This window comes from Hippopotamus amphibius, chromosome 6 (assembly GCF_030028045.1).
Source record: "Hippopotamus amphibius kiboko isolate mHipAmp2 chromosome 6, mHipAmp2.hap2, whole genome shotgun sequence".
NCBI lineage: Eukaryota > Metazoa > Chordata > Mammalia > Artiodactyla > Hippopotamidae > Hippopotamus > Hippopotamus amphibius.
In genome coordinates this window covers 72,583,616-72,605,379 of record NC_080191.1, presented here as the reverse complement: position 1 = coordinate 72,605,379, position 21,764 = coordinate 72,583,616, and the positions used below count along the sequence as shown (strand labels likewise).

Genomic DNA, 21,764 nt, shown 5'->3' with positions numbered 1-21,764 from the left:
GAGAAATGGGAGTTCAGATCAGGAAAATGATGAATTTCCAACTGTCTGCCATCAGTATAATTTCTCCTTGTTTTTAAGGATGCTTCTTTTTTATATTCTTTCTCAAGCTGTGATACATGATTCATGGGTGCTGGTATTGAGTTGGCTGTCAGGAACACTGACAATTTACCAAGACCTTATTCCTCAAAATCATTTATTGATCACTCTATGTGCACAGCATTATGTTTGGTATTAGGGGTATAAATGTGAATAAGACCTAACCCCTGCCTTGCAAATGCTTATCGTTTTTGCTGGAATCAGTTTTCTTTCTCCAATTCAGTGATTTATATTTTAGGGTATCATCATCCTATGTTTTCCAGGGTTCCATTTTTATCCGTGGGAGTAAACAGGGGTTTCACCTTGTGTGTCACTTATTGAATTGTTGTGTAGTGGAGCACCTCAAAATAATGGTTTAAAACCACTACCATTTTTTAATGTTCACAAGTTCATGGGGTCAGCTGGGTCATCCTGCTGACCTGGACCAGCTCAGGTGATCCAGGAGGCAGGGCTTACTCAGTCATCTGTGGTCGGCTGGTAGCTCAGTGGTGATGGGCTCAGTCTAGGATGGTCTCACTTACGAGTCCAGTGATTGGCTGTCTCTTGGTTGGCGTGATGGGGGTGACTGGGCCACCTTGTCTTTCATCATCCAGAAGGCTAGTTCGGGGTCATTCGAAGAGTGATGACAGGTTTCCAAGGAAGCCAGCAAGAGCATGCAAGGTTTTTTTTTAAGCCTAGGCTTGCAATTGGTACAAGGTCCCTTCTGCTCTGTTTATTTGGCCAAAGCAAGTCATAAAGCCATTCTAGTCTCAAAAGGTGGGGAAACAGACTCTACCCTTTAAATAGGAGGAGCTGGAAAGTCACACTGTAAAGAGTATGAATTCAGGGCAGAGTGAAGAATTGGGCTATTTTTGTAACCATATCCTTCTTATTCTTTAGCAATGGCCCAAAGAGTAACCTGTCACATCCTTATACCTTATTGAATTTTATGAACCTTGCCCGAGAATCAGGACTTCTCTGAGAATTGCCTGGATCTACCTTAATATGTATGGACCATAATCTCTAATCAATATTCTGGATTAGGAAAAATGTGGTAAGAAAAGGGGGGTACTGTAGAAGAACTGCTCTAATCCTTTAATACGTTAGTGTGCCTGTGAGTGGCTTTTGCATTTCCTAGTCTTATTTGATCTTTTTTCAAGGGATCATCTGTGTTTCAGGGAACAGTTTGTAGAAAATGGTGCTTCAGGATGTGTTTCCAGTCTTGGACATTCAGTTATGAAGTGCCAGCTGTGGTAACAATCAACCTCTAGACCAAAGGGCAAGAATGATAAAAGTAGAAGGACAGGAGGGTGGGGATGTGTGTATAAAAACAGATGATTGAACCTGGTGTACCCCCCAAAAAAAAAAAAATTAAAAAAAAAAAGTAGAAGGACAGGGACTTCCCTGGTGGCACAGTGGATAAGAATCTGCCTGCAGGGGACACGGGTTCAAGCCCTAGTCCGGGAAGATCCCACATGCCCCGGAGAAACTAAGCCCGTGCGCCACAACTACTGAGCCTGTGCTCTGGAGCCTGTGAGCCACAACTCTTGAGCCCATGTGCTGCAACTACTGAAGCCAACGTGTCTAGAGCCCATGCTTCACAACAAGAGAAGCCACTGCAATGAGAAGCCCACACACCACAATGAAGAGTAGCCCCTGCTTGCTGCAACTAGAGAAAGGCCACGCACAGCAACGAAGACCCAAAGCAGTCAATAAATAAATAAATAAATAAATAAATTTATTTAAAAAAAAAGTAAAAGGACAAAAGTAAGGGGTGGGGGGGCCTTTGGGTGCTTGGAGGCTGCTCAGGCTTTCCTTGTGAGGGAGGTCCCTGGAGGTAAATCCGTGTCATAGCATCCTTAGAGCTGCGAGGGTCCTTGGAGAGCACCTGATGAGAAGTCTCAGACCCCTCACTCCACTGGGCTTGCCCCATGTTGCACTGCCAGTAAATGTCACAACTTAGTACAGCTTCAGCAGATGCTCAGAGTGGCTGCAGTGGTGACTGCCTCAGTCTTGCTCTTGTGAAGCTTATGATCAATGTCACTGTCCACATTCACGTTGATCACTCACTCAAACAACTTGTCCAAAGCCATTTGATAAGAGGTAATGAAAGTATTTGATTATAAACACGATGCTCCTTCTTCTAAGTTTTTGCCATTATTCTAACATACATATTTGGGACATGTGTATATTTAAACAGAGACTGTATATTCTTTTGTCTGGGCTTCTGTAGCTCTCTGATCGTTTTGCCATTTATGGTGCTTTTGCTATGATGCCAATATCTCTCTATGTATCTGCTCCTAAAGTACGCTATGAGGATCTTGAGGGCAAGAGCCATGTCTAATGTACCTCCTTTTCTTTTCCTAGCTTTGCCTGGTACTAATAGTTGCTCAGGACACCTAGAATGATGGGTGGATCTTGCTGATCAAGATGATCATTTATTTTATAGATTATTCATTACAAAATTATACATTTAAAATGATAGACATGGTTATTATTAATGTGTTGTTTCTTTGATAAAAAGAAGTCCTATTAACTGTTTTGCAACTAGAGTTCTTTCTTTCTTTCTCTCTTATGTACAAAACCAGATAATCCTGGGCTAAGTAGCTAAGGTTTGTTTCCAATACCCTCAGAAAGTTAGAATCAGCTCAAAATAACGCTGGCTGTTAATGTCTAATTTTGAGAGGGGAGAAAATAATAGACCTAGAGATTTGGGGCAAATGAATGTCTTAAGGACATGCTATACTTACTGACTATGACATTCTTGTTCCATTGTTTATTTTTATTTATTTATTTATTTACTTGCTCCCACCGAAAACGGAGGCCCTCAAATTGTACCGAAGAACCTCATGGGTCAGGTAAGGTCTTTGGATGGGACGTTCCTTTCTGAGCGCCTTCTACAGTCAGGGGTAAACTCTGCCATTTCCGTCTGGAAACCCAGCCCACAGGCTATGACTCGGAGGGCATTGGAGGGGGTGGTCTCCCTTTGGAAGAAGCGTATTTTGCCTGTGCCTTGTCTGTGTTAGAGAGGAACAGGGCTTGCAGGGGTGTGTTTACCTGACACACTTCACAACAGAGGATCGTTCTTACACGTGTTTCTACTCACCTGAGGGTCCGAGCTGGGGCTCATTCCAGGTTATTCCACTGGCTGCACTTTGGGGCTGACCATAAGGCTTGAGATCAGTGCTGAGAAAACTACTGGGCACGTCTTAGTGTGTGTATGTGCTCACATGTGTTTCTGTGTGTGGAAGATGAGGGCTCTGTATCATCGCCAGGGCATCCGGCAAAACACAAACATCTCCATGGAAAACTGTACCTCATCTTTAAAGTTTCCTTCGTTGTTCACAAAACCTATGTGGGAGCTCGCTAATTCTTCACATCTGAAGTTTGGACAGTGGTCCTGGGTTCTTCTCGTTAGTAATCCACACTGCAAATGTCATTATAAACTGAAGACAGACGATACCACCCGAACACCGCCATGTGTCTCTCATTTAGCCTCTTGCCATCACATCGCGATTACAATCTATGGCCCGGCTTCTTCTCAGAGCTGCCAGAGGGAGCGCCAGACCTGGCCCCGTTGGGAGAGAGAGGAGCATCCTTGCCTTGGGAGCAGGGCATGAAATGAATGACAAGCAGTTTTCAACAGGAGTAAAAATCACCTCTCTCAGACTAAATCACTGAGTTCCAATCAAGGACCTTGATGACAAGTGAAATTAAATAAAACATGAGTGATGAAACAGTGTAATATGTTTACGGTGAGCTAGTCCAGACAGCTGATAATTAACTGTTGCCCAAACAGTAACTTGGCAGCGCATGGCTATAAGCAGGACACAGAGCAGTAGTTAATTGGAAGTTCTACTAAAGATCTTTGCATCTGTGAAGAAGCACGTGACCTTCAACGGGGAAAGGATACAGGCACGCCATGGACCCTTCCAGGGCACCCACCGCCTGTGGCTCTGGGTTCTGACCCGTGTTAGTTTTCGGCTTGCACATTCCTGTACACCGTGGTAATGCTGTTTACGCGGCGTAGTACTCAAGCGAATGTCTCTGTGTGTTTTTTCCTGGGCTACCACGCACAGATTGTACAAAATCTGAAAACAAATAAATGCAGATGCGCACAATTTAAATGAGATTAAAAAACGTGTTTTTATTATCTCCCTAGATTCTCACACTTAAAATAGTTTTGGTTCGAGTCCTCTTCAGCCCCCTGGTTTTGTTTGTTTTTTTGCTTTGTTTTTTGTTTTGTTTTAAATTTTGTTCGTTTGTGTTTTGTTTTTTGTTTTTTGTGGGGGTTTTTGCTGAATTTGGAGCCTGCAGAGAGGAAAGATAGTGTTTAGAAAAGGAAACAAGTTCCTCAAATGAACTTAAACAAAATTCACATATAAAGAGAAACCAAAAAACTGAAAGGAGACACTGAAAATTCCCTGACGGCTTGTTGTCTCAGGTTCCTTATCTGTGAAATGAAGATCAGACCAGATGACCTGGTGGTCCCCTCAGCATTCCTGCTTCATGAACTATTACTGGAATCTTATTCAAAGAATGTGTGGAAGCCAAGACCAAACACACGTGATTTAAATGTGATTCAGAAGTAGAAGAAATGATCACACAATATTACCCCTAATCCAAATCTCTCCTGTGGTTCCTGTGGCATGTACATAGAGGGGATGAAGCCACACCCCAGAGGACCAGAATTTGGTTGATCAGACTCTGTAGCTAATGACACACTAATAGGTATTGGATTGTGAATGTCCTTCTCTTTTTTTGGACTATGTTATTTTCTGTCCTCATCCTATTCCCCTCCAACCTCATAAGCACCCATTCTTGTATATGTCCTTGCAATCCAAATCCCATTTATCCCTGTAAAATGTCTATCCTTGAACAACATAGTATTATTGTTTTTAAAATTTACATAAAGAGTATTTGCTACAAATCTCATTCAGTTTTACTTTTCACTTATGTTTTTGAGATCTATTTATCTATATAAATATCTCAAAGATATCTACATCTTTGGATTGTTCCTCAGAGCAACTCTTGTGTCATTTGAAAAGAGTTCTTCAGACGAAAAACCATCCCTTTGAGGCGGTGGCCTTCAATGCCAGGAGAAAATGTGCACCTTAAGGTCTGGGTCAGTGGCATTGACAACAGTCGTCTTTTATATGCACATTTTGTCTCTTGTGATGTTGATTTTCTTCCCTGCCCCTGGGGGCAGTCTTCAAGCTATCCAGTTCTGGAATTTGCAGATTTTGCAATGTGGCACTGCTTCTTTTTGTCTGTAGGTTACTTCTTCATACGGATGTAAACAAAAGCAATAAGTTACTGGCTGTTGTTTTATTTAGTGCAAAATAAAAAGAGTAAAAGGAAAACTTACATTTACCAGTGCTTCTGATCACTGCATAGTATTATGTTGATTAAATACAAGCCCCATTTTATTTATTAATTTCCTTATTGAGGAACCTTTTGGTTGCCATGACTTTCATCCATAACTCTGCAGATAATATCTTTATACCAGTCTCCATGGGCACCTCTGTGAACATTATCACAGGGCACGTGCTCAAGAATAAAATCTCTGGGCCCTAGGATATGTGCATATTCAAGTGCACTTACTGCTCTGAGACTGTCCACCAGAATGAGTGCAGACATCCACCGGCAGTCTGTGATGGTTCCTATTTCCTCACCTTTGTATTATTTGACTCTCTAATTCTTAACAATGTGATGAGAGGAAATGATTTCTTACTGCTGTTTGGATGTGCATCCTCTGATTACTCTTTATTGGAATATATTTGCTTTACACTCTTGTACCAGCTTTTGAGGTACATCAAAGTGAATCAGCTGTATTTATACATATATCCCCATATCCCCTCCCTCCAGTGACTCTCTCCCCCCCTCCCTGTCCTGGTCCTCTAAGGCATCACCCATCATCAAGTTGATCTCCTGTTGTTATACAGCAACTTCCCACTAGCTATCTATTTTACAGTTGGGAGTGTATATATGTCTATGCTACTCTTTCACTTCATCCCAGCTTCCCCTTTTCCCCCCACCCCAGTCCCGTGTCCTCAGGTCCATTCTCTACATCTGTATCTCCACTCTTACCCTGTCACTGGGTTCATCAGTATCATTTCTTTGGATTCCATATATATGAGTTAGCATACGGTATTTGTTTTTCTCTTTCTGGCTTACTTCACTCTCTATGACAGTCTCTAGGTCTATCCACCTCATTACATATAGTTCAATTTCATTCCTTTTTATGGCTGAGTAATATTCCATTGTATACATGTGCCACATCTTCTTGATTACTCTTGAGGTTGAGGATCTATTACATCCTTGACCAAGACCATGCTGGGTCCACTACACAGTTCCTTTTCTAGACACAGGGGAAGGCTGCACGTAACAGCTTCCATTACAATTAGGTTGTATTCACATGAATGAGTCCTGGCCAACTGGATGTGGGTGGCAGCGTGATTAATATTAACATGTATTATTTTCTGAGAGAGTCTCAAACTGGTTATTCTCACTCTGCCCTTTCCTCTTTCCTCCTTACACAACCAGGAGCGGTGTGTTTGGGGCAGTAGGGATCCTTTCTCATTCTCCACTGAAGGAAAGTGCTAGCAGCAAACATCACCTTTATCGCAACTCAGAGGGTGAGGGAGCTGAGCATGTGACACCACGGAGCCCTCGCCTTATGAAGTCCCAGCCAAAACTTGACACATGAAGTGTATGGGGAAAATGTCTTAATGATGAAGGTTTCATCCAGCTCAGCAAGTCTTCATGGAACTGTACAAAGATTCAGAGTGAAACAAAAGCAGCGAATTTCTGCTTTCAGGAAAGGGCTATACTATAACTATCTGAAGTTGTCACTCTGTCATCAGAGCAGTGGTTTCCAGCCTTCCACAGAAGCCAACAAGTAGAAGGAATCAGACTTGAACTTTAATAACAATAGTATATCTCTAATGCTCTTTATCAACAGTGCACTCTTTAGAGAGAGAGTATCTTTATTCTGCTACGAATCAAGATATTCAGAGTAAGGAGGTGTGTGGTCACAGGTGAGAAATCGTCCAGCATGTTACCTGAGTGGATATGCAGACTGGAAGGTTTCTCAGTGCTTCACTCTATTAAGAAATATAATTTTTCCTACTTTTAAGAGGAGGGAATGACAGTCTTTCCCTTAAAAGAACACAGTCCATTTTATTTATGTTCTTGGATACACTTCATCATCATTATCTGACATCAGGCACATTTTTTGGCTCTCGGGATTTTTTTTTTTAACTGAGAAAACGTGAATTTTTATCTTGTGAATCTACTTAGAAAAACACACACAAGCAATGTTCACAACTACAAGTTTAAACCTCTTGCACTAAAAAAAAACAAAAAACAAACAAACAAAAAACAGGAAACAGCAAACACAAAACCACAGGCATGAACTGTAAACCTGTATTCATCATCAACTAGGCTTAGAGTTAATTCTTAGTAGTAATTCAGTATTTTCCTCCTTGGCAATTTTAGTGTTTTAGCACCAAATAATCTCCCACAGAGGTACTCGTAATAACTCTGGTTGCCAGTGTAAGGAGATGCTTCTGTAGCACTACTTCACACACACACCATCCATTCTCACACCCGCACAGACAGGAGGCACGTGGAGATGGATGTCACACGCTGACTTTAAGGACAATGGAAATAAGACAGAGGGCACACGTGCCACACGTCTTTAACGTAGTGCATTTGTAGAAAACAAAGCCAGCTTTCACTCCCAGGTGAGCTCTCATCCTTATATTTTAATATCATGATTAAGAAGATGCAGACGTTATTGCCTAAATATTATTCTATACATTTCCATTTGTGTTCAGGAAAACACTTTAAATTGCTACTTAATTTACACCACAATTACTGGGTTACAGCTTCAGCTCATTGGCAATTTTGGAAGCGATATTTCTGAAAGCTTTGGACGTCCCTGATATCCGCTTAAACCGGACCATGCTGGACCAGCTCTTCCTTCAGTTGTGGCATATCCGAAAAGAAGTCAGACCAGCACTGCAAATAGTGACCTCAAAGAAGATGGAATTCCCTCCCGGAAACCAAGCGGCAGTGCCGTTGGCGGAAAGGGAATTGCTCCAGCCAGTCCCATGCTTGGGAATGCAAGTAATCCCAATAAGGCGGATATTCCTGAATGTAAGAAAAGCTCCACTGTCCCCGGTAGTAATACAGCATCTGGTGGAATGACGCGGCAGAATACTTATGTTTGCAGAGAAAGAACTACAGCTGATAGACGTTCAGGAATTCAGAATGGCAAAGAAAACAGCGCTCTTCCTGACCAGAGAGCTCCAGTTGCTTCAACACACAGTATTAGCAGCGCCACCACCCCGGATCGAACCCGCTTCCCACGAGGCACTGCCCGTCGCAGCACGTTCCACGGCCAGCCCCGGGAGCGGCGCGCTGCCGCGTGTAACCGCGCTCCTGCCTCCCGCAGCCTGTCCCATGAAGCCACACCATCGTCGCACACTCGAAGCCGAGGCTCCCCGAAATCTTTTTAGTAAATTAACTTCCAAACTCACAAGGAGTCGCAACATGTCCGCTGAGCAAAAGGAGGAACACAAAGAAGCAACACCTCGTTCCCTGCGCTTTACCTGGAGCATGAAAACCACTAGTTGCGTGGACCCCAATGACATGATGCGGGAAATCCACAAAGTACTGGACACCAAGAACTGTGCCTATGAGCAGAGAGAGCGCTTCTCACTCTTCTGTGTCCACGGCAATGGGCGCACGGAGAACCTCGTGCAGTGGGAGCTGGAGGTGTGCAAGCGGCCGGGACCGGCTCTCGGGATTTATGATGGAGCACATAGCGCCTGGCTGCCCTCTTGTGTGCAGCTACCAGTGTTTGTTTTGTTCCTTTTGGAAGAGTTTTCACTGTCCTCAGTCTAAAGCTGGCATCAACAGAATTATTGGAATGAATTAATAGTACATTTTTAAAGATTTAAAGATACATAAGGGCATACTTTTATTTTTACCCCCCAAAATCTACCCCATCCTGCCTCAATTAAATTGAGTATAAAAAAATGGGTTAAACTCTTAAACTTGAGTTTTTTCAACTCCACAAATGTTTACATATTAGATAAATTCAGTCGTTTCGATGGTAGCCTCCAAATTTGGATGTAACGTACCAGCGGCCTAAACAAACAATCCAGAGGGGTGCAGGAAGAACGTGTTAGGATTGCTACTCATCTCTTTTTTTAATGTAAAAATGAGGAAAGTAATTAAGTACTGACAGTGCTTAGGCACAGTCTGCCACGCTGCTGTGGGCAGGGTTTCCTAGGGAAGGCAGGTGTGCCCTTTTATTATAAAGTTTGAACCCAATCAATTCTCACAAAATGGTCAAGAGGCTGAAAAAGATTCTTGGAAGAAACGGTGAGATGAATGCAATCATAACACAATATGCAAGCAGACCACAAGCAGAGAGCAGAGCCGCCTCTTACCCCACGCCTAGCACCCAGCTCCAGTTCTGCATCGGTCCTTTTAGGAAGGAAAACTAAGAGCTAATTAGCTAATCAGGTCTGACAGGAAGGTGAAGAAATGTAAAATTATCAAGCAGACTATCTGAAATGTGGATTTATAGGCATTCCCACTAATGATGATCCTTAGCTTAAGGATATTAGCTTAAAGTATGAAGCCATCATGATTATCAACATATTTTATTATTTTAATTGTTTACTATTTTCTTCATTATATATTAAGCCCTATGTCCTTTGTCTCTCTCTCTCTCGCTCGCTCGCTCTCTCATGTGTGCACACACACACATACATATACGATAAACAAATATTTATATATGAAGCACGTGCTCAAAAATTATCTTAGGATACCTGATCAAACATGTTAAAAAGTGGCTGGAGTGTGATGTGAGCGGGAACAACGTTTGGTTAGGCTTCTCCCTACACCCAGGTTCACCTTCTCCTCTGAACATCTTTGTTTTCATGACTCCCATCTATTGAGGCCGAGCTAGTCTTTCCCTGGGACTTCTTTTCGGCTCCTCTAGAACGTGCTCCGGAGTGCTCCTGACTCGAGCGGGTATAGGACTTACAATTGCTTTTGCTTGTTTGTTTTCCTTGGTGCTCCCACTGTTCTCTAGCAAAGAGTAGTATCCTTTGCAGCCTGAATAGCCAAGCTCCAGCATTACCTGAGCAGGTACATGAAGGCAGGCTGCTCTTTTGCATTCTTTGGTGGAGGTAACGGAAAACTGGGAGTGAGGGGACCCATGACTCTGGTCGCAAGTTGGCTTTGTTGATCATGAAGATGGAAGACTAGAGCCAGATGCTTCAGGAAGGAAAACAACGGCCAAGCTCTGTCTCGCTCTAGTGAAAATAAGAGGGGGTCCTTGACTAAAACACAGAGTGAGATACCTTGGAAGGAAGCCCAACTGGTCTATCAAACGTTGCCTGGGTCACCCCAGGATATGGGGCCTGCAGAGCCTCTCTGGTAGGTTGAGTAAAGCTGGAAGAAAGAAGTGAAGGTACGGTAACCCAGAGGCTGGGGGCCGAGAGGCTGGAGCCTACGAAGAGAGTACTGAGAGGGTAGCTATCCAGAATCTGTTTTTTTCTAACAACACACATTCTTTTCATGTTTACCATCTGAGTCCTCTGTTTTTGACTCTTCCTTGTTCATAATTGGCTCCTGAGGAGCAACGAGACCCTCAGACCCACATAAGTCCTTGGTAGCTGACTTCCTGGTTGGACTCTGACCCATTACCTTCCTTTGCCTTCCTCACCAGCTCACTGCCTGCCTGCCTGGCCAGGCATCAGAGCTGTACTGTGTGGAACCCAGATGCCCTTTGGAGACAAGGTGGCACGTAAACTATAGAAAAGAATACTCCACGCCTTCACTGCGTAGCTTAGAGGGGATCCGTAAGGCTTTCCCCAGGATTGCTGAGAATGTCTAAGAAACGTTTGTTACCATGCTTACTCATGACTCTGAGCTCTTGGTTCCCTGGAATCCACTCAGGTTAGGGGTTTTCTTTCATTCTATTAGGTACTAAGTTTCCTCAACTATGGAAACTGGACACCCTTGTGTTTTCTTTTCCGTATCACACACATCCCCTTTATAAGATACTTGTGTGCATAGCAGGTGGTACAGAGATTTTGGACACGTGGAGTGGTTTATATCATGTAACGCAGACCAGCTAAACATTGAATAATTGGTATTCTTGTTCCCCATATCCTCTTAGCCGTCCCACCACTGGGACTTTCCCATTGACGATGCCACCACACAGAATACCTCCGTCTCCTCTCTACCTTCTCTCTCCTTGATTCCTCTTGGCAATAACCAAATTTCTCCTATTTTTGGTTGACATCAGTTTGGCTCTCATCAGCACTTAAGCTCCACCTCCAAACTCAGCTCCATTTAAATATCCAAACTGTGAAAACTTTTAAGAACTGCTTGCAACATCTGATCAGAAATCTTAAGTCAAGGAGCCACCTTCATCTTCACATTGTCACTTAGGTGTGGAGTTGGGTTAAGATTTCTCAAGTTTCAAGGACACATCCAAATTCTGCATTTGAAATTGTGTGGAATAAAATACACTTATTGAGCCAAGGTCATTTCTAGGCAAGGGGACTGAGCAGAGAGTGTCCATGAATCACTCTTGCACTCCCCCAGCTAGAAAAGCAACTCCGAGTTCATGATGGATGATAGCGTCATCTTACACATGAACGTCTGGCACAAGATCTCATTCAAAGGGCAGCATATCCTTAGGGGAGAAATGGAGAGTTATGCAAACACACCCAAACTGTCTGCAATGGGAAGGTTGATTCATCCCCCAATGCTGTATTTCACTGGTTCTGAGATGCAAACTTTTCACCTTTTTAACTGGGATGCATCTTACAATCGCTGTTAATCAGGCCATGGTTTTGACATAATTGCTCAGCCTGTGCGTGTTCACAGCTTTTCATGTTGCTGTCATTTCCTGGAGTTATGTATAGGGGTGATGCTAAAAAAGTTGAGTTTAATTGTTTTTTAAAATGTCTTCAAAAAGATTTCACCATGAATTGGCATTGAAGTTTTATTATGCACATAGAAAGACAGAGAAACAGAAAAGTATGTATAATGAAATCTATACCTCAAATGAGTCTCAGTAATTTTCAGTAATATACAAATATTAAGTGACAAGAAAATAATGTGTCAGTTTCATTGATGGCATTTGTTCTCTTTAGTGGAACATAGTCTAATGATTTAATGTAAACTTAAGGGAATGTAGCAGCAATGCTACATGTGACTTTTCACTCACCTTTCAGGTGAAGGAAGTAGGCAAAAAATCTCTACCTTATTTTTAACAGAAATTGGCTTGAAGTCCTTAAAAACCTCGATGGAAAAAAATAAACTCAACATCCCATTACTGTTTATTTCAGATCAAAGTACTACATTTTGTATATCCCATAAAAATATCCCCTCTCACCAGGTGGCTCTAGGTCGCCCCTTGCTCCAGAACCCCCATCATGTGTGTCAAACAGTCCTGTGGATGTAAGAGATATAATAAGAAAAGTATGTTTAAGGGGAAATTAGAGTTGACAACTGACATGCCACCCACTAAATGATAGTGGTTATTTGCTAAAGCCCTGGGGATTAAGTCCTTTTATATCAGCTTTAATAAACATGGCAAACAAATCACAAACAGACCTCAAACAAATTATTATGATGCCCTCGAGTGCTGCAGACATTGATTCATCCAAAGCTCAAGTTCATCAAAAGGCAGGGAAAAGCTTGGTGCTGGTGATATGTTATAACACACCCACCTCCAGACCACCACTCCTTTCCTCCTGGATTAAGATTGTTCCATTTTTAAGTGGGTGAGGATAAGAATATCCGATTTATTGGGGTGATTAGTGGTGTAATAAAAAGCTGGGTACCAGTTGGTTTGAGGAATTAAAATGTTACTGCTTCTTTTCAGGATCAAGGCCAAGGCTGGACAGCTTCGTGGATTAGCATCTACTAGATGTTTCCCACTTGGAGTTCATATACTGTAAAGCAGCACAGCGAGCACACCAACTCTTACCATACAGAGATGACACCTATGTACTGTCATTATACTTTAGTGTTATTTCCTTTTCTACCCCCTTTTTTTGGAAAAAAGCACCAATTTTGAGATGGTGTCTGATTTTTCACCCTATGCCTTCCTACTGCTTTTTCCTCTCACGAGTTGTTAATGAAATGGCTGAACACTTTTACTTTCCTTGTTCAAACTTGTCTCATTTTTGCCCTGAATAAGTTTTCCCATAAGCCAGATCCGTTTCTGGCCAGTCCCAGAGAGGAGGTCTGTGTACAGCAGATCGACCCCATCCTCTGAATTTCTTAGGCTTTTGCAGATAGTATTCACCTAGCACGATCACATGTTGATACCTCTGCATGGCAAGCATGTCTTATCTCCTTGGCTAAACGTGGAAGTGAACAAACAGCAAGAACTCTATCACCAAGTATGTCAGAATAATTGATTCAGATGCTAATTTAGTTTATTCCACTCTATATTTTCCTTCCCCAAGCCCTTTGTCCAAAGAAAGTTTGGTTTCTAAGAGCAAGCATGCCTATAGTCTTGGGCTCTCCCTGTCTTTCGTAAACACCTGAACTCATAGAAGAAACCCAATGTTTCTAGAAGGGAGGGGAAGGATGTGCCCAAAGATAGGAAGATGGGAAAGAGGAAGATACTATTCCCCTACTTGGGAAAGGTAGGGAGGCATGCAGATACTTCAACTAGTGGGGGCGTTTGACCCTGATCACTCTCTGGGGAAGTGGCAGAACCTCAGAGGGAAAGGCCAGGCACACCTACGGAGGCTGGATCCCCGGCATGGACCAAGGAACAGCCTTGGCAAACGTTCCTGTGCTCTACACATAGCCCCTCAGCAAATTGCCCCTGGACTGAAGGGGAACATACAGGTTTGGACAGCTGAGGATACCCATGACAACAATGGACCAAAGACTAGGCACCCTTCCCTACCTGCTGGGTACCACTTTTAAGCCTCCAGATTCTCATGAGACTATCAAGGAAGAGGCAGGAGCCCCAACTGTTACCAAGATTTAACTTCTCACTGGCTTATTCATATAGGGACCTCATATTAGTTAATTTTTTAAGAGATAAAGAATATCTCAGTCACATTTGAGTTGCTATAATAATATTCTCCCTACTACATAGGAATTTTTGTATTTAGATAAATTCCTAAAGGTGGGCTTAGATTCTTAGAAATATTACCTGTGCAATACACCCAATGGGAAGGTGTTTATTTTTAAAGGGCCCAAGACTAATTTCCTAGTCTCCTCTCCAAGCAGAAAACTGCATGACTTAGCCAACAATTAGCCTGAGCGATATTCCCTGAAGAAGAATTTTTGTCATTCACCGGGATGATGAAATTGTGTATGGATTGTTGATGTGGCAGATGATGTACTTTTGGAAAGTAGCATCTGGCAAAAAATATATAACACCAAAATATAGAGCGGCTGGTGATAAACTGGAAAAGGAGTGCCAAGTCCCTGAAATTAACTGGATGTGAAAGAGAATCAGAGTAGAAGGAAAAGGGAATAAGAAACTGAAAACAAGAATTGTTAAGAGTACACATTGTAAGTAGAAAATGGGCAACACTTGATTCAGTGGAGTTAGGGCAGAAAACAATCTGTCACAACACATTCACAATGAGTAACTGCTATTATCAAAGCAGGTACAATATTATGAATAATTTATCAAGGGATGGCCTGTCCATGCCTTCGTGTATTTATTCACTCAGAGAGGGATTACATACAGGGTGGTCTAGCACACAGACAGCTCTTTTTTTCTTTTGCATTTATACTTTTTTTTAATAAAAATTTTTTTAAATTTATTTTTATTTATTGGCTGCATTGGGTCTTCATTGCTGCTTGTGGACTTTCTGTAGTTGTGGAGAGTGGAGGCTACTCTTTGTTGTGGTGCGTGGGCTTCTCATTGCGGTGGATTCTCTTGTTGAGGATCACGAGCTCTAGGCACGTAGGCTTCAGTAGTTGTGGCACATGGGCTCAATAGTTGTGGCTCACGAGCTTAGTTGCTCTGTGGCATGTGGGACCTTCCTGGACCAGGGATCAAACCAGTGTCCCCTGCATTGGCAGATGGATTCTTAACCACTGTGCTACCAGGGAAGTCCCTGCATTCATGCTTTTTAATATTCCATCTTATAAACTCATTTTGATACCCAAAATACTATAATTACAAAATGTAATGATAAACAGGTCATACTCATTATTTAATCAATACAATAGGCAGTTGCTTTGTCTATTTTTCTAAGTCTCTAATATTGATCATAGTAAAGCTGATTCTGGCTTTAACTCAGAGTTTGAAACGACGAAGCTAAGTGCTTACAGATTATTGCATATGCCAAAATTAGTAATTTAACAAATTAAATAATATCTAAATTATACACTTAAATTTGAAGGGGCACAATGCATGCAAGGAAACATAACAGACTTAAAGAACTTATATGAAGCTCTGCTGTCTCCAGCTTCTTATTTTGAAGTTTGAATCCTGACTCAGGGACTTATTACTTATGTGACCTTTGGCTGATTTCTTAACCTCTCTGCACTTCGATTTCCTCATTTGTAAAATGGGGATGAAAATAATATTTATGCCATTGGGTTGTTATAAGATTTAATGGAGTTTATATTTGTAAAGCGCACAGAACAGCTTACAGTTGAGTGAGCTCTATATAACCTATGTTAAAATTAACTACATACGCTCCACATATATTTGTTACTCCTACATTTAAACCACTTCTTTTTGCACCGTAAGGATGTCAAAATGGTCCTTGTCCTTAAGGAGGCTTTACAGAGAAAAAACTGGAACTGTATACAAATCTGAAATCACTACTCTAAAAGAGCTTGGAAAGTAGCTCAGCAGACACAAAAAGACCATTGAAGGATAAGTATACTATAGCTCTTCTAGGGTGACGATGTAAAAGGACTTCTGGGTTAGTCTGGAGTGCAGGAAAATAGACGTTTTCCTTCATGACTAGCTGTCCTCCATTGCCATAGAAGTTGGAAACTAAACCAAGTGAACCGATGTTATTTCAAGAGGATTTTGAGCTGGTGAAGAAGAGTTTCCTGGCAGAGATAATCGTCACATGTAAGAATGTGTGACATTCATGAGGTCTTAGTATAAAGAGGCTGCCTCTCAGAGTCCTGCTCAGTCAGCAATAAAACAATGGAAAATGCATGATACACCCATTTTCATATAAAACCTGTGAATTTACCATTATCAGGTCATTTATGGGTCTCAAATAACCTTATCCATTACAAAAATTTGAGCAGAGTACAAGTTTTGGTATTTTCAACTTCAGATGTACTTTCTTAACTATCAGGTAGTATTTTAATGTCATTGTTATACAATTATTTTTACTGTGAATATTTTCAGTAATGTATGCTTGGGAAACATCACCTCCCCATTTCCTCTCTAAATGGACTGAATTAATCACTACAGGAGAAGAATTACAGCAGCCTCTAGTTTAGATCAGATAATGTCCCTGTCACTTCTCACAGAGGGAGGGAAAAGGGTCTTAGAAAGAAGCAGAGGGAGGAGAATTTGGATGCAAACACAACAGGAAAACCCTACCACTATAAATGATTTCCACCCAAGTAAAGATACGATAAACAAATAAGAAAATCAAAGCCTAACAACAGCCAAATAAATTGCAATAGGAAAAGTTTAAAAACAAACAAACAAAAAGAGATGATAAAATAAAGTTTAAAAAGGAGAAAAATATTTGTGAGATGTGTTTTTAATGAAAACGAAAGTTGCAGAAATACCTCTCTTTTCTGAAACATCAATAGTCATTGAGAGATGACAGCAGGGAAGGGTAAAAATGCAGGAATGTCTGGCTCCTGCCTGGCCAGGACTCATTTTCTCTAAGGCAGAAATGTCAGTACTGTTTTCATGAAGAATCTGAACACTGTGGGTTTGTTTTCCCAGGAAGCCTGGTGCCCATCCCAGCAGCCAAGGAGTTGAACTTCCATCTGCCTTACAGCAAATTACTCTGTTTGTGCACACTGGAATTTTATAACTGAGGCCGCCAAGAACTAGATACATCCTTATGGGTTGCCTCTCCACTGCCTTTGTATCACCAGAACAGAGCCCAGCCAGCACGGGTGGGGGTGGGGGGGGTGTCACCAGCCACAGAACATGGGCATCCCAGCCTCTGTGCAGCCTCACCTAGCTATACCCCTCAATGTCAAACATATCCCCTAAATTCACATCCTGAAATCTGCATGAAATCCAGAACAGTACAGGCTGGAAAATTGTAAGAATTGTTACTCTATTTTTAAAAATTGAAATGCTTTGGCTGTTGAGAAGGTAGGGTTGACCTGGTTAGTGTGACCTGGCATGTGAATTCCTGGAAGCTAAGTTTGGGAGTTTGAAAGTTGTAGGATGAATCAGTGGTTGGACCGTCTATCTCTGGGAGCCAGTTTCTTGGATCTCATTTTGTAATACCCACTTCAGATCCCCACATCTTTTTTAGAGTCTGTTATGTGTCAACTACAATTGGCACTCACCATTGGCATTTGCCATCTACCTCTACTAAGATTAAATCATATCCTGCTGCAGCTGCTGACTGTCAATGACCCCTGAAAGGTGTTCAGGGTGGAGAGCTGAAATAAGGCACTCTATGCGCTATGAAAAACTGGCAGAACAGGTCATTAGATAGATATTTTCAAGAGCCAACTTTATGGGCCCAATTCTTGTATCTCCTCATATCTAGAAAAACAGTAAAATCCTTCGTGGTGACAACTGCTCCTTGTGACTAGCAGTAAACAATATGTGTTGATTGCATGTTTTTCCCTTTCATGAAACCACGTGTATACTGAGCTTCCCCACTGCCTCTTTGGAACGGTTTCTCAGAGCTATCTGGGATGCTGTCTCCTGGGCTGCAGTCCTAACTTTGCCCCAAATAAAACAATTCTCAAGTCTCACATTGTGCATTTTTTTTAAGTCGACATATGGACTGAATGTCTATGTCCCTTCCAAGTGCATACATGGAAGTTCTAGCCCATAATGTTACTGTATTTGGAGATAGGGCTTTTAGGAAATAAGCAAGGTTAAATGAAGTCATAAATTGGGGTCCGAAGCTGATAGGATTGGTAGCCTCATAAGAAGAGGAATGTGAGGATGCATATGAGGACACAGAGAGAAGGAAGTTATCTGTAAGTCAGGGAGAGAGCTCTCACCATCACCCGACCTTGCTGACATCTTAATCTTAGAATTCCAGTCTTCAGAACTGTTAGAAAATAAATTTCTGTTGTGTAAACTATGCAGCCTGTGGTATTTTAAGGTAACCTGCCCTGACTAAGACAGAGTCAGATTTACCTAGATCTAAATTCTAGTCCTGAAACAGGCGAGCTGTGTGACTCTTGGCAAGTTGCTTCCCCTCTCTGATCCTCAGTTTTTTCACCTGAAAAGTGAGAGTAATATGAATCTTTTACAGGAATGTTGTAAAGATTAAATAAACTGATATACTTACATTGACTGGCACATAGTACGTGATTAGCAGTCAACAATTATCATTGTCATTTATTATCTGAAAATGTTACAAAAGCCTTTTTCCATCCTCCAAAAACACCTGAAATCATAAATTAATTTTTTTGTTAATTTGGCAAATAATAAAATTAAATCCTTTTATTTTAGTAGAATCCTGTTTTGGTGAATACCAAAAGCCTAGAAAAAGAAAAAAGGCCTGATGTGTGTTAAAGAGACTGTGTTTACTGATTTCCTGACTTATTCACTCAACAAGCGTTTGATGAGCCCTGCTAGATGCTTTGGGAGATGGAAAGGATAATGGTTAACTCATAGTCTCTGACATACCCATGAAACTTCTAAAGTTATACACAGCAATGGAAATTTAAATGCCAACAGGAAAGGTACTGACGGGAATGGATGAAGAAACCCAGAGGAGGAGGGGGAGTCAGGGAGGGAGGACTGGGGTTCTGGGGACTGCCTCCCGAGGCGGGCGAGACAGGGTCTGCAGGTCTTGGGAGTGAGCAGGCAGGGTAGCACGAGAGACAGAGGAAGCCTGGCCGGGAACACCAGCCTGCTTGGGCCTGAGGTGGGATCTTTAGCACAGGCACGATGTCCTTGAGATGTTTCCAGAATATGGTCCTGGTTCTTGGCTTAAGATGAGCTGGATGATGGATGATGACCTAAAGGGGTGGGATAGGAAGGGTGGGAGGGAGGCTTAAGAGGGAGGGGATATGGGGATATATGTATAAATACAGCTGATTCACTTTGTTGTACAGCAGAAACTGGCACAACAGTGTAAAGCAATTATACTTCAATAAAGATCTGAAAAAAAAAAAAAGATGAACTGGAAAAGATAAGGAGAAGAAAGAGAAGGAATGCGCTATTGACTAGCAACTGTGGGAGGCACGTTCTGCCCGTCTGCACATGGGATAAGTAATTGACACTCAGATGACCCTGGGAGGAATGGGAAGCAGGTGGCCAGGCTGGCATGAAGGGAAAATGGGGGGCAGTGGGTGTGGGGAGAACCTTTAGGCAGAATGCACAGGGCTTGGGGCTCAATTAGATGTCAAAAGTGAAGGGGAAGAAGGGACGAAAGATGAGTAACTGGTTTCCACTTGCAATACTGGGAAAGGGAGTTCTGATGAAAAAGAATGGAGAAATGAAAAAAAATAAACTGGTTTTGGGGGAAAAAGTTGATGAATTTGGTTTTGGTCTCATAGGACCTGCATTTCTGGAAAAAACAAATAAATTCTTTGAGATAGTAAGTTATTAATGTATTTTTTTTCCAAAGGCAATCCCTTACATTTTTTCAGTCTTTCTTTCCGGGTCTTGACTTTTTCCCTCTTATTTTTTCCTTAATTTACCTTGTTTTCGTGATTTATAAATCTCCAAAGAGAAGTGGACCTATTTTTATTTTTTTATTAACACACTCTTCTCCCCATATTTAAGTTGTTAGCAGCAGAAGCCATGGTGGTTTTCTAAGGCACAAAACCATTTGTCAGGAAAAATTTTAAAACTTCATTGTTAAACAAAGATGGATAGCTTTTTTCTCCGGGCACTATTCTCCAAGAATTCTCCATTGTAAATAGACTTAGAATTGTTTTTTATACATGTAAACATTGTGTTTGTCAAGAGTGTCATTCTCCAGTCAATTTTTTAAAATGATCAAAGTCAATTTTTCTCTTTTATTTTTGGAAAGGAGAACATAAAACTGTTTATTTGCAGATGGCACAATGGTTCATATAGAAAATGCTTAGGAATCCATAAATATTCTAGAATTGAGTTTATCAAAACCACAGGATAAAAGGTCAATATACATAATCAATTGTATTTCTGTGTATTAGCAATAAATAATTGAAAACTGAAAAATTTAAAGATACCAATTATAACAGCATCAACAATATTAAATACTTGGGGATATATTTAATGAAACATGCCCAAGACCTGCACCACACTGGTGGGTCAGAAGATTCACTGTTGTTAAATTATCACTGAAGTTGGTGGTGATTCAATGTACTTCCAATAAAAGCCACAGCAGGAGTTCTTATAGGAATTGATGTTATGTCTAAAATGTATATTTAAAGCAAAAAACCTAGGATATCCAAAAAAATTCTCAAAAACAGAAAACTAAGTGACATTCTATGTGATTTTATTTTAAACAGAAAAATTCTGAAAAATTAGGATTAACAGAATGAGTCACAACATTTTATATAGAGACAGACCTTTCCATTCACCTAATAAATATTTATTATTGCTGATTTTTTTCAGGCAGCCTCAAGGCATTTTAATGAAAGTGAACAGTCTACCCAGTGATTGCTGATTTTCTAATGTCATCTTTTCTTATACGTATTATTGTCCCCTGTATTAAAAAACACGGTTAATCTGTTGCCATGCTGGTTCTGTGCTGTTAACACTAAGATAGACATTCAGACCACGGTCAGAAATACTGAACCATTTTAGAAAATACATACTCCTGATTACATACAGGTAAAAGGTTAAGACGGGGCAGCAGTTAAATGCATTGGTTTAGAATTTGGCGTTAGAAGAAAGCGGGGAATTGAGAAGCAAATTCATTCGTTAAGAAAGAATAATGTTGAATTAAATGTGGCACAGCACTCCCAGATCCTTTCTGCTGGGAGAAATCAGACTGTTATGTTTTCCAAATTATGATTTAAAAATAGTGGCCACATGCAGGGGTTAAGAATCCACCTGCCAATGCAGGGGACACGGGTTCGAGCCCTGGTCTGGGAAGATCCATGCCACGGAGCAACTAAGCCCGAGTGCCACAACTGCTGAGCCTGCGTTCTAGAACCCACGAACCACAACTACTGAAGCCCGCGTGCCCAGAGCCTGTGCTCGGAAACAAATGAAGCCACGGCAATGAGAAGCTGGAGCCTCAGCAGTGTAGCCCCCGCTCTCCGAAACTAGAGAAAGCCCTCGTGCAGCAACGAAGACCCAACACAGTCAATAAATAAATAAGAAAGCAAATAAATTTATAAAAAAGATAAATAAAAATAGTGGCCATAGTTGTGTCTAAGGAGAGAAGAAAGAGTTCCCTTACATGGTCATTCTATTTTTGCATTTCAGGTCGGTTCTGTTCTTTTTGTGTACGTGTTGTTTTGTTGATGATCTTTCCTCTTTGTCAGTTTCTCTGAATTTCTCCCCTTTGTCCTTCCACCTTTCATATATTTTA

General features: G+C 41.4%; 1 pseudogene; it reads left to right on the top strand.

Annotated features, from left to right (window-relative positions):
- Positions 1-8,045: 8,045 nt before the first annotated feature.
- On the top strand, positions 8,046-8,988 carry LOC130854915 (MAP/microtubule affinity-regulating kinase 3-like; annotated as a pseudogene).
- Positions 8,989-21,764: the final 12,776 nt, after the last annotated feature.